This window comes from Hemitrygon akajei, chromosome 26 (genome assembly GCF_048418815.1).
Source record: "Hemitrygon akajei chromosome 26, sHemAka1.3, whole genome shotgun sequence".
In the NCBI taxonomy this organism is placed as follows: Eukaryota; Metazoa; Chordata; class Chondrichthyes; order Myliobatiformes; family Dasyatidae; genus Hemitrygon; species Hemitrygon akajei.
In genome coordinates, this window is record NC_133149.1 from 6,895,014 (window position 1) to 6,909,000 (window position 13,987).

Here is a 13,987-nt window from a genome sequence, read left to right on the forward strand (position 1 = left end):
CACAGTTCGCGGCAGCCTTTACATTCACAAAAGTGTCCGATCCCTGGTCGACCCGCCAGCAGTGCCATCTGTCCTACATCTCTGAATACACGACGGACGTCCGGCACGTCTCGGGTAAGGACAATGTCATGGCGGATGCGCTCTCTCGCCCTAACATTCACGCCCTTTCCCAAGGGGTAGACTTTGAGGCGCTGGCAGAGACGCAGCAGGCAGACGAGGAGATCCCGAGTTACAGGACCGCAGTCTCCGGTTTGCAGCTCCAGGACCTCCCCATAGGCCCAGGTGAGAGGACCCTACTCTGTGACGTCACCACCGGCCAGCCCCATCCCATCGTCCCGCCACCTTGGCGACGACGTGTTTTCGACTCTATTCATAACTTGGCGCACCCCTCCATCCACACTACCGTCCGGATGGTCTCTAGCAGGTTTGTTTGGCACGGACTCCGCAAGCAGGTCCGTGAATGGGCCAGAACGTGCATGCACTGCCAGACGGCCAAGGTGCAGCGACACACCAAAGCTCTGCCGCAGCAGTTCCACCCCACCCACCGGCATTTCGACCACATTCATGTGGATATCGTGGGCCCCTCTGCCAGTGTCGTGCAGAGTGCGGCACCTCCTGACTATCGTGGACCGGTTCACAAGATGGCCAGAGGCGGTCTCGCTCACCGACACCACCTCTGAATCTTGCGCCCGGGCACTGATCGCCACCTGGGTGTCCCGCTTTGGTGTACCGGCCCACATTACCTCCGACAGAGGCGCCCTCATCTCCAGCCTGTGGTCAGCGATGGCCAGCCTGTTGGAGACTCAGCTGCACCACACCACTGCCTACCACCCACAGTCGAACGGACTGGTGGAGCGTTTCCACCGTCACCTGAAGTCGGCTCTCATGGCCCGCCTGCGAGGAGCTAACTGGGTGGACAAGCTTCCCTGGGTCCTACTCGGCATCCGCACGGCGCCCAAAGACGATCTGCACGCTTCGTCGGCCGAGTTGGGGCACCCCTGGTCGTTCCCGGGAAGTTCATACCAGCCCCAAGGGGGCGAGAGGAAGAACCCGCAGCAGTCGTGGGCAGACTAGACGAGAGGCTCGGTGCCCTGGCCCCCATCCCCACTTCGCAGCATGGGCAGCACCCGACCTTATCAGACCTGCAGAACTGTAAGTTTGTGTTTGTACGACGGGGCGGGCATCGGCCACCACTGCAACGGCCCTACGAGGGGCCGTTTACGGTGATCAGAAACGACAGGTCCACGTTCGTGCTGGACGTTGGGGGGAGAGAGGAGGTTTTCACGGTGGACCGACTCAAACCGGCCCATGTGGACTTGGCACAACCGGTCGAGTTTCCGGCACCGCGGCGCAGAGGCCGACCTCCCAAACAGGGTCCGGCCCAGACTGTGGACATTGGGGGGGGGGGGGGGTGTATCGCCGGTTCTGGGGGGGGGGGTTTATGTGGCGACCCAATTACTAGCACACTTGAACCGGCTGACAATTAGCCAGCATGCAGGCACAAAGGCTAGGTCCGCAACAAAGGGAGAAAGCCTGAGGGGGTGTCAGTACGTGCCTCTCGAGGCATCCGCGCAGGGGAGGGAGGCTTTAAAAGCAAGGCTGTGAAGTTGGAATAAACTTTAACTTTGACTGCAGTTTACCGACTCCGTGTCATTATTTTAGCGCTGCGTGTAGCACACCGCTACAATACTGTGATTGAAGTTCCACCCTTTTTTTAAATAAGTCAATATTAGGGGAAGTCGCATAGATATTATCTAAATCTTTAATTTGTTTTGAAAGTTTATCTAATTCTGCTTTAGTCTGTTTTTTTAAGTTTAGTTGAGTAAGAAATAATCTGACCACGTAAAAATACTTCGAATGTATCCCAAATAATTAATTTAGACATACCTCCTATATCATTAAAAAGAAAAAATTCTTTTAAGTGGCTTTTGATAAAACTGATAAAGTCAGAGTTTTGCAATAAAGTCTGAGACATGCCAAAAATGACATTTTTGGTGGACGGCCAAAAATGACATCGTCAAATTCAAAGGACAAACTCAAAGGCACATGATCAGATATAGCAATAGCATCATATTCACAGTTTTTAACATTAGGTAAAAGATGGGGATCGACTATAATATAATCCATCCTCGAATATTTTTTATAAATGTGAAAAAAAGAATATTCTCTATTATCAGGGTGTAAATGCCTCCATAATTTGATCAACCCAAAGTCGGTCAAAAAGGAGTTAATAACTGACGCAGAACGATTTGGAAGTCATTGATTAGTTGCGCTCTTATCAATCATCGGATTTAAACCACAGTTAAAATCCCCACCCATTATCAACATATACTCATTTAAATCTGGCAGTAAAGTAATTTTTTTTTCTTTAAAAAGAGGGATCATCTAAATTAGGACCATACAAATTAACCAAAAACAACCTTTCTATTACAAATCACTCCTTTAACAATTAAAAATCTACCATTAGAATCTGATTCAATATCCCCTTGAGTAAATAAATTAGATTTAATAAAGATAGACAAGCCCTTAAAAATCTATTTTAATCTCCCGCCTTGATATGTGTCTCCTGAGCAAAAATTATATCAGGTTGGAATCGATTAATAATTTTAAAAGTCTTTTTTCGTTTAATAGGATGATTCCAACCACGTACATTCCAACTTATTGCATTAATCTGTTTAACTGCCATACTATAATTTTATTCCAATTTACTTTATACATGCGCAGAACACATACCAATATGGGATCATCAAAAATGGTGGTGATGAAGAATACAGCCATATAGAAAACACGCATCCTTCAGAACCACCCAGTGGGAAAAAGCTCCTAACTCTAAACCCACCCACACTCCCAAAAGCCCGAAAAAAAGGCAAGCGAACTAAGATAGATGCGAAGCCATGGGCCGATCTGTCGGTCTCGTCTCTCCCTCCCCCAAGCCAGTACATAAACAAAAATAAAATGACCTTGCAAGAAAGACAGTAACGTCTCGACAAAGGAGAGTGTTTACATTCCATCATGTATTAAACAGAAAAAGAACCAAAATAATATAATCTCTTAAGAGAAAAAACAGCGCCATCTTAAGTTTAGCTTTAAATCCCTAAGAAAACTTTAAATTCGGTTATAGGGAACTATAATAAAACAAATAAAAAAGGTTAATAGTATATTTAACCAAACTATATTTAAAAAATATCAATTAGTAATATTGTAGTAACTAAACCCTCCCAGATATATATATATATATAAAGAAACCTTATTGGTAGAAAAAAAACTACCAGTTAGTAATTTAAGAAACAACAAAAAAAACAAACCAAATATTAGATAAAAGGAACAAATCCTTTTATCCTCTTTTCTCAGTCAAATATGTAATTAACCATTTAAACAGTCAAACTTGAACCGTAGATCTTCTTTCCAAAAAAAAATCCAAAAGGATGTAATGATGAGCAGGTTTTCTTTTCTTTTATCAATCTGTCAATGAAATATCCAAATAGCCTTATCTTCTTTTTGAAATGTGAGTAATATATAGATAATCAGACAGTTTTTCAGATAGTTCATTCAGTAATAACGTCAGTGGCGGTGACAGGTATAGCCTGGACAAAATCCAGCGCGAATTTTGGGTCAACGAAAGTATGTGGGGAAGAATTAGGAGGAAATACTTTCATTCTTGTCGGGTAACTCAAAGAGGGAAATAATTTCTTATCATATGCTTTGGCAATGAAAAACCTCCCATATCTGTAAACACCTCTGACCCCTACACCCCTCCCATTCTCCGTAAACCCCTCTGACTCCTACACCCCTCCCATCTCTGTAAACCACTTCCATCTCTGTAAAGCCCGATCACCATGAAACCCCTCCCATCTCTGAAACCCTATGAACACAAAACCCCTCCCATTTCTGTAAACCCCTCTGACCCCTACCCCTTTCCAATCTCTGTAAAGCCCTATGACCATGAAACCCCACCTGTCTCAGTAAACCCCTCTGTCTCCTACACCCCTCTCATCTCCATGATCCTCTGACCCCTACACCCCTCCCATCTCTGTTAACCCCTCTGACCCCTACACTCCTCACCATCTCTGAAAACCTGTCCAACCCTACACCCCTCCCATCTCTGTGAAACCTTCTGACCCTGACACCCCTCCCATCTTCATACACCCCTCTGACCCCAACATCTCTCCCATCTTCGTAAACGCCTCTGAACCCTACACCCCTCCCAATTCCGTAAACCCCTGTCACCCCACACGCCTCACCATCTCTGTCAACCTGTCCAACCCCTACAGCCTCCCATCTCTGTAAGCCCCTCTGACCCCTACACCCCTCCCATCTCTGTAAACCTGTCTAACCCCTACACACATCGCACCTCTGTAAAGCCCTATGACTACAATACCTCTTCCATCACTGTAAACCCTTCTGATCCATACACCCCTCCCATCTCTGTAAACCCCTCTGACCCCTACACTCCTCACCATCTCTGAAAACCTGTCCAACCCTACACCCCTCCCATCTCTGTGAAACCTTCTGACCCTGACACCCCTCCCATCTTCATACACCCCTCTGACCCCAACATCTCTCCCATCTTCGTAAACGCCTCTGAACCCTACACCCCTCCCAACTCCGTAAATCCCTGTCACCCCACACGCCTCACCATCTCTGTCAACCTGTCCAACCCCTACAGCCTCCCATCTCTGTAAACCCCTCTGACCCCTACACCCCTCCCATCTCTGTAAACCTGTCTAACCCCTACACACATCGCACCTCTGTAAAGCCCTATGACTACAATACCCCTTCCATCACTGTAAACCCTTCTGATCCATACACCCCTCCCATCTCTGTAAACCCCTCTGACCCCTACACCCCACCCATCTCTGTAAACCCCGCTGAGCCGTACACCCCTCGCCATCTCTGTAAACCCCTCTGACCCCTACACCTCTCCCACACTGCCGAGCTCCAGTTACCTAAATTCAAGGATTAGCAACTTGGAACAAAACTATAGTTCCCAGTTAATGTCTGAAGAGTTTACCTTCCAGTCAGTGAAAATGTCCATTAGTGCTATATGGGAAAAAAAGAACAAAACGTCAACTTTAGTTCTTGAGAAGATCACCTTTGTTCTACCTCCTCTTGTTCTGGACCTTTCTGCCCGTGAAAATATGTTTTGTTCCATGCTGTTTGGGTACATAATGATTTCAAACACCTTTGTCCTGGGTAACAAGTAACCTGTAGATTTCACATCACAAATATGCCGCACTGCAATGAGAAAAGCTAATGTCCTGTCCCTCATTGGCATTGCTACTGTTAATCACCTGGGGTGGGTGGGTCACAGTAATTGGGAAGTCTCCAGGATTAGCCATGTAACATCACATGCTCTTTGTAACGCTGTTGTACATGACCTAATGTTGACATAATACCAATGGAGAGAGACAAACAGACCCAAGTCACAGACTGATGGGCAGAAATGGCCCATTCTGATACAGACAGGGATACAGTCAGAGAATTTGATGGTCAGTCAGGATGCCTCATCCATGCCCAGACAGAAGATGATGAGTTCCTCCAGCTTGAGTTGAATTTCATAACAATGTGACATCAGAGCTCAGCACAGACTAAAATCTCACCCAAAATATTGTCCTTCACCCACTGATGTATTTTGCAAATATTTTTACAGGTTTGAAAAGGCAAAACACTTGTGCACAGGAATCTCAAACACAACAATGTGTCAATTTTGCTGTCTCTGACCGGATGTTTAAGGCGTGACTAGATATTTTCTTTGCAACACCAAAGTTTTCGATCCTTGGAGATGAAGAATTATCTCATCCCAACTGGAAGCGTGTTTTGTATCTGAAGTTTTCTGTTGTAACTCAGTGAAATCCACTGGAACCGGGGCACTGAGAACACACCAGCATTTATTCACTGGAGATCAGTTCTTCAACTGTATTGATTGTACAACAGATTCAAAAAATCTGACATCTGACTTTCTGAATTGCCAGTGAATTGATTGCAGTGAGATATCATTCTCCTACTCTCAGTGTGGGAAGGGATTCGCTCACAGCCTACCTGCAGACACACCAGTCAGCTCACAGTGGGGTGTGGCCATTCATTTTCTCTGTGCGTAGGAGGGGAACTACTCAGTCATCCAGTCTGAAGATCTCACCACAGTGAGATGCTCTACCTGTTCTGCAAGCGGGAAAGGGTTCAGTCAACCATCTCAACTGAAGAAACATCAGCGAGTTCACACTGAGAACACGCCATTCACCTGCTCAGACTGTGGTACAGAATTCACATCGTCATCGAACTTGAAAGTACATCAGCGAGTTCACACTGGGGAGAGGCCATTCATCTGCTCAGACTGTGGGAAGGGATTCACTCGGTCATCTCACCTACTGAGACACCAGTTAGTTCACACTGGTGAGAAACCATTTATCTGCTCTGACTGTGGGAAGGAGTTCAGTTGGTTACCTGACTTGAAACTACATCAGCAAGTTCACAGTGGGGAGAGATCATTCATCTGCTCTGACTGTGGGAAGGGATTTACTCGGTTATCTCAACTGTACCAACATCAGCGAGTTCACACTGGGAAGAGGCCGTTTACATGCTGGGAATGTGGGAAGCGATTCACTTACTCATCCACGTTACTGAAACACCAGTTAGTTCACACTGAGGAGAAACAATTCACCTGTTCTGAATGTGGGAAGGGATTTACTCAGTCATCCACCCTTGTGAAGCATTACCGAGTTCACACCGGGGAGAGACCATTCACGTGTTCTGAATGTGGGAAGGACTTCATTCAGGCTATTCAACTGAAGGAACATCAACGAATTCACACTGGAGAGAAACCATTCTCTTGCTCAGACTGTGGGAAGGAATTCAATCGGTCATCTCAACTGAATGCACATCAATGAGTTCACACTGGGGAGAGGCCTTTCACCTGCTCGGACTGTGGGAAGCGATTCACTTGGTCATCTGATTTGAAAGTACATCTGGGGAGAGGCCATTCGTATGCTCTGAATGTGGGAAGGAATTCACATCGTCGTCTAACTTAAAAGTACATCAGCGAGTTCACACTGGGGTGAAACCGTTCACCTGCGTAGACTGTGGGAAGGAATTCACTCACTCATCCACATTACAAAGACACCGACGGGTTCACACTGGAGAAGCCCATTCACCTGCTGTGAATGTAAGAAGAGATTCACTCAGTCATCCAATCTTGTGACGCACTATGAAGCTCACACTGGTGTGAGGCTGTTCAGCTGCTCTGAATGTGGGAAGTGATTCATTCAGTCATCCAATCTTGTGTTGCACTACTGAGCTTTAACCAGAGGCCAATTGGAGAGATCTGAAGCTTGAGAGGACATAATTCACTCAGGTTCACTGATAGAATATTAAGGACAGTGACTTGTGGCATTTTTTTTTTGAATTTTGAGCAGTGGCAATCAGCATTCGGGATTGATTAGCAAGAACAAGTGAAAGTAAGGCAGGGCAAGTGGAGCAGCTGTCACCAGAGCAAACAGTGTCAGAGTGAGGATTTTGAGGCTTTAACTCTTGGAGGCTTCAGGGATGAGAGGCTTCAGTTAGATAAGCTGTAGGTAGAGTTTGTTTGCTCCCTTCTTTACATTTGCTCAGGTAGAACAGTAGAGGTACCAGGCAGGATAGTGAAATGCTCCTCATGAAGGATGTGGCAAGTCAGGGAGACCTCTTTGAGAACTGCATCCAGCTGCAGCTTCTAACAATCTGCGTTAAGGAGTTGGAGCTGGAACTGGATCAACTATGGATCATTTGGGAGGTTGAGGTTGTGACAGAGAAGACGTATAGAAAGGTAGTTACACCCAATGTGCAGGGCACAAGAAACTGGGTGACAGTCATGGACAGGGGTTCAGGAGCCAGTGTAGAGTACCTCTGTGGCCATCCCCCTCAACAACAGGTACTTTAGATACTGTTGGAGGGATGACCCAAAGGAAGAAAGTCACAGCGGTTGGGCTTCTGGAACTAAGTTTGTCTCTGTGACTTAGAAGGATAAGGGAAAGAAGAGGGGAACTGTGTTGATAGGTGATTTGTTAGTTAGGGAAATGGAAAGAAGGTTCTTTGGATGAGATTGATATTTCCAGATGGTCTGTTCCTTCCCAGGTATCAGGGTCTGGGATATTTCAGATTTCGACTCTTCAGCATTCTTAAGAGTAATGTGGTTCTGCAACGGGAGTTCAGGGAGTTTGGCATGTCCAAGGCTATGATCTCAGGATTGCCACCCATGCCACATGCCAGATACAGAAAAATTATACCGATTAACACGTGGCTAAGGAGTTGATGTAGGAGGAAGGGCATTAGATTTTTAGTGATGGACACACACAAACACAGTTGAGGGAGGCTGAAAGGTAGGAAATGGAAAGGAAGTGAGGTGGGTGTGAGAGAGGGGATGGATGTGGAGGGGGAGGAAGCATGAAGAGGATTGAGGGGTGGGACCTATACTATCTGTCGGAATTCCCAATCCTGTAACTTCCCACTAATCTCTCCTCTATTATATTCTGTCTCTTTGATTTTTATGTTGGCTTTGACTTCTCTTGTTAGCCATGGTTGGTTGTGTCATCTTCCCTTTAGAATACTCATTTCTCTTTGGGATGTATATATCCTGCACCTTCCGAATTGCTTCGAGAAATTCCAGCCATTGCTGATCTGCCATCATCCCTGCCAGTGTTCTTTTCCAATTAACTCTGGTCAACTCCTCTCTCACGCCTCTGTAATTCCCTTTACTCCACTCTAATACTGATACATCTGACTTTAGCTTCGCCTTCTCAAATTTCAGTGTGAATTTGATCATATTATGATCACTTTTCCCGAAGGGTTCTTTTACTGTAATGTTTCTAATCAATTCCAGTTCCTTGCACAACATACAATCCAGAATTATGGGCATAACCATGAGCTGCTGTAAAAAGCCATCTCGTAGACATTCTAGAAATTTCCCCTCTTGGAATTCAGCACCAAACTGATTTTACCAATCCACCTGTAACACTGGACAACAATTTTTTTCAAAAGTGTTGCTTCCTCAGAATTTTTTTTTTGTTTATGATAGACTGCTTGAAGATGAACACAAATATAATTTCAGACTACTTGTATCACATAGGAATTTGGAGAAATAACAAAGTAACTTTTATTGAATATAATGTGTTTAATTGCATAATGGTTCTGATGCTTTGCAATAGTTCAACTAAGTTAAAATATTTGGTTAATGATTTTCATTTGTACTCCGTGTCTGAGGCTTCTCGCTTAAGTGTCCAACAATAATTCGCCAGCATTGATGGATTCTATTTGCCCTGGTATCTTTTCTCCATGACCGCAATGTTCTAGTGAAACCTTTCACCATGCTCGTCACTAACAGCACCAAGATTTGCAGGGAAGAAGTCAAAATGGGAATGCAAAAAATGAATGTTTAATGACATGATGCATTTCATGGTTTTATATGCTTGAAGCATACTTTCAAACCAGCTGCATGCCGAGAAAAATTTCAGCAACTTCCTTGAATGCCTTCCATGTGATTTTCTCTGGTCCCACTAGAAATTCTTCAAATTGCCTGTCATTGATGACCTGTTTGATTTGTGGACCAACAAAAATGCTTTCCTTAATCTTGGCATCAGTTATTCTGGGAAGCATCTGTCTCAAATATCAAAATCCTTCATAGAAATTTTTGTGCCTAGTGATAGCAAATTCCATCCTTACAGTCCTGAACCCAATAATTATCACTAAAACCTGTCCTGCCATGCCCAAGCATGCCTGGACAAGATAGAAAACTTTCCAGCTTACATTATAGGCAACATTTTAATTGTGATAGGGAAATTTTATGGTGATTTTCATGATCAGTAGCCCAAAATTCATAAGATACACCTAAAGGTATTCAGGAAGCAAAATCTTTGTTGTCCAGTGTAATTGAAATTCTCCATGACTACTGTAAAATTACCCTTTTGGCATGCATTTTCTATCTCTCATTGTAATTTGTAGACACATCCTTACTATTGGGTGCAGGTCTGTTTATAACTCCCATCAGGGTCTTTTTAACCCTTGAAGTTCCTCAGCTTAATCCACAATAATTCAAAACCTTTTGACCCTCTTTCTGATGATTTTATTTTATTTTTACCAACAGAGCCACGCCACTCCCTCTGTCTTCTTGCCTGTCCTTTTAATACAATGTGTATCCTTGGACATTAAGCTCCCAGCTATAATCTTCTTTCAACCATGATTCCGTGATGCCTACAATAGTATACATGCCGATCTGCAATGATATTGGAACCTGCCCTTTTTGTAGAGGTCCTACTTCCCCAGAAGATCCCAATGATACACCAATCTGAAACCCAGTTCCTCAGCCATTTATTCATCTGCCAAATCATCCTGTTCTTACCCTCACTAGCGCTTGGCACATTCAGCAATCTAGAGATTACTACCCCGGAGGTCCTTTTTTCAGTTTTCTACCTAGCTCCCTAAAATCTCTCTTCAGGACCTCCTCACCTTGACTACCTATGTCACTGGTGCCAATATGTACCAAGACTTCTGGCTGCTCACCCTTGCCCATGAGAATGTCATAGACCCAATCTGAGACATCCCTGATCCTGGCACCTGGGAGGCAACATGCCATCTGCAGGTCTCTGTCTTGCCCACAGAACCTCATTGCTGTTCCTCTGACTAAGGAATCTGTTACCAATATGCAGTTCTCTTTACTGCTCTGCTCTTCTGAGACAAAGCACCCGACTCAGTGTCAGAGACCTGGTCACCTTTGCCCTCCCCGATAGGTTGTCCTCTTCAATAGTGTATCTAAAGTTGAATGGCCACAGGTGTACCATGCACTGGTTGAGCATTTCCCTTCCTTCTCCTGACAGTCACCCAATTATCTGTCTCTTACAATCTAAGGACGACCACCTCCCTGTAGTTCCTATCTGTCACCTCTTCACTCTCCTGTATGAGTCAAAGGTCATCAAGCTGCAACTGCAGTTCCTTCATACATTCTCACAGAAATTGTAGCTCGGTGCACCTGGTGCAGATGCTTTTATCCGATAGTCTGGAGACTTCTGATAAATATAAGAAATATGTACTATAAGGAACCATTTGTCAGATACAAAATATTGAAATCAACAATGTAGCTTGTGAATTTGTATTGAATCATCTACTGTTACCATTCTTCTTTGGAGTATAAACATTTGATTCATTTGTGTTTGGGGGATTCTACTGATAGGGTCTCCAAGAAAATGTCTGTTTGTGGTGATGAATAAACAATTTCATATCTACAAAAACCTCTGTTTTCTTCAGTGACTGTCATAGTCAGAACATTTGGGGGCTCGTCCACAACCCACCCCTAACCCTAATGCATGGCTATCAAACTCAGTAGTCTAGTGGGGGGTGAGCATGTTTTAATCATATCACCCTGTATGTGTCAAAGAACATGGCGGGGAGCTGGAAAGGCAGTTAAGAAAGTCTAAGTGTGTGTGTGTGTGTGTGTGTGTGTGTGTGTGTGTGTGTGTGTATGTCTTTACGTGTGTGTTTCTGTGTGTGAGTATGTAGTGTTTATGTGGTGTTTATGGTTGTGTGCGCGTGTGCATGAATATGTGTGCGTGTGTGGTGTTTACATATATATATGAGTTTGTGCTTGTGGTGTTTACATATGTGTGTGTCTGTGTATGTCTATATATGATGTATGTCTGTGTGTGTGTGTGTGTGGTGTTTACATGTCTATGTGTGTCGTTGTATCTGTGTGTGGCTGCATCTGTGTGTTTGTGTCTGTCTGTGCGGGTTGGCTGTGTATGTGGCTTTGTCAGTCTCTATATGTCCGTGTGTGTGCATGTGAGCATCCTTGTGTCTGGGTGTATGCGTCAGTATGCGTCTTTGTCTGTATATGTGCATGTGGCAATGGCTGTGTGTACGTGTTTGCGTCTTTGTGTTTCAGTGAATCTCAACTGGGTGTATGTGGTTGTTTCTGTCTGAATGTGCATATGTGTGTATGTGATTGCATGTGTGTATATTTATGTCTGAAATTGTGCATGTGGGTGTCTGTTTCTGTGTTTGTGTGTGATACAATGTGCGAATCTGTGCATGTGTCTACGTATGACTGTGTGTCTGTGTCTCTGCATGTGCAAATTTCGAGCTGTGTACATATTTGGAGCTATCAGCGGATTTGGGGGTGCGCATGGATTTGTGTCTACGTGGGTTTCCAGATGTGATATCTAAAGTTTGTATTATTTTTACTGTTACGTACTCGTGACAGTAAATCTCTGCGGGATAGCAGAAGATTGAGGACAGTGTGATAAAGGAAAGGTCAGTGCCTTTAAACCGTTACGTTTCATAAAATCCTTTGTGGGAAGAGTTCGACGCCGGGGATCGAAGGACAACGACGTGGAAGAGAATTTAAATCGCCTTAAAAAAGTCTCTCCTTTAAAATGGACTGTGAGCATTTTGAACTTTCGGCATATCGCTTTAAGAACTGTTTGAGCTGCATCGCTTTAAGAACTGTTTAAGCTGCCGCACAGCAGCTGATTTCCGGTTACGTTAGTGTTTGTTTACTTTTGGGGGGTTTGTTTTCAGTGTTTAATAAACGTGTTATTTGTTATAAAAACCCTTGCCTAACTCACATTTATTTATTGTTGCCTGAATACGTAACATAAATATGGGGGCTGCGTCCGGATTGGATCGTTTGAGTTTAAATGCTTGTTGAATTTTGAGTCGGTGTTTTGGAAATGGGGAATACTCGATTCTTTTGTTTGATTGGCTTGTGAGTGGTAGTCGGCAACGATGAATATTGATGAGTTTCTGGATTCGCCAGGCGCCGAGTTGTTAGCGAAGGCGAAAAAGACTGAGGTGTCTGAGATAGCTAGTAAATTGCAACTTAATGGTATTTTGACGACTACATCAAAAGCTGTTATACAGAGAAAAATCGCGTCTCACTATGTGGATTCAGGTGTTTTTGATGATTCGGTTTTAGAATCGTTTCCAATAAGTAATCTGGAGATGCAGTTGCGAATCGAACAAATGATGTTAGAGCATTGTAAATTAGAGGCTGCACAAAAACAGAGGGAATTTGAATATGCAATGGAGGAATTAAGGTCTGGGAAACAGTCTTCTGGTTCTAAAAAACCGTTTGTTGCTAGTCAAGAAATTAAATTGGTCCCTCCATTTAGTGAAACAGAAGTGGAAAGATATTTTCAACATTTTGAAACTATTGCTCGGATGTCAGAGTGGCCGAGAGATAAATGATCAGTGTTGTTACAGAGTGGAATTAAAGGTAAAGCACAACAAGTTTACACAGCTTTAACTGCTGCGCAAGCACTTGATTATGATATTGTGAAAATGCATATTCTCAAAGTGTACGAATTAGTCCCAGAAGCTTATAGGGAAAGATTCAGAAGTTTGAAAAAGTCTGTGGAAAAGACTTACATGGAATTTGCCTATGATAAAGATGTGTGTTTTGAGAGATGGGTTTCTTCTAAAAATGTAAATGGGGACTACGATACATTGAGAGAGCTGATTTTAATGGAGGAATTTAAAAGAAGCATTCCTGTTGAAGTAAGGACCTACTTAAATGAGAGGGATACTGATAAATTGCAGGACTGTGCTAGATTAGCTGATGAGTATGTTTTAATCCATAAGAATAAATTTCCTCAGGGCAGAATTTTTATGAGGTAAAATAACATGGAGACTCAAGGTAAATCAGAAATTAAATCAGAGGTTAATGAGAAAGGTAAGGAGGAAGGAAAACCTGTGAAGGAAAGACAGTTTGGTCTTATTTGTAACTATTGTAAGAAATCTGGCCATGTAATAGCTAACTGTTTCAAATTGAAAAAGAAAGAGAAGAAAGCAGTTCCAGATGCTTGTGTGCAACATACTGAAGCACCTGTAAAATTACAGGGTTTGGTAAACACAAATGAGGCTTTGTTAGAGTCTGACCAAGTTAGAAAGGGATATGATTATTTTATAACTGAAGGGTTTGTATCCTTGAAAAAAGGATCTACTCTGGTGCCAATAAAAATCCTTAGGG

The 13,987-nt window shown here is 43.6% G+C and overlaps 1 pseudogene; it reads left to right on the plus strand.

Annotated features, from left to right (window-relative positions):
• Positions 1–2,894: 2,894 nt before the first annotated feature.
• Positions 2,895–12,521, plus strand: LOC140716662 (uncharacterized; annotated as a pseudogene).
• The last annotated feature ends 1,466 nt before the right edge of the window (positions 12,522–13,987 follow it).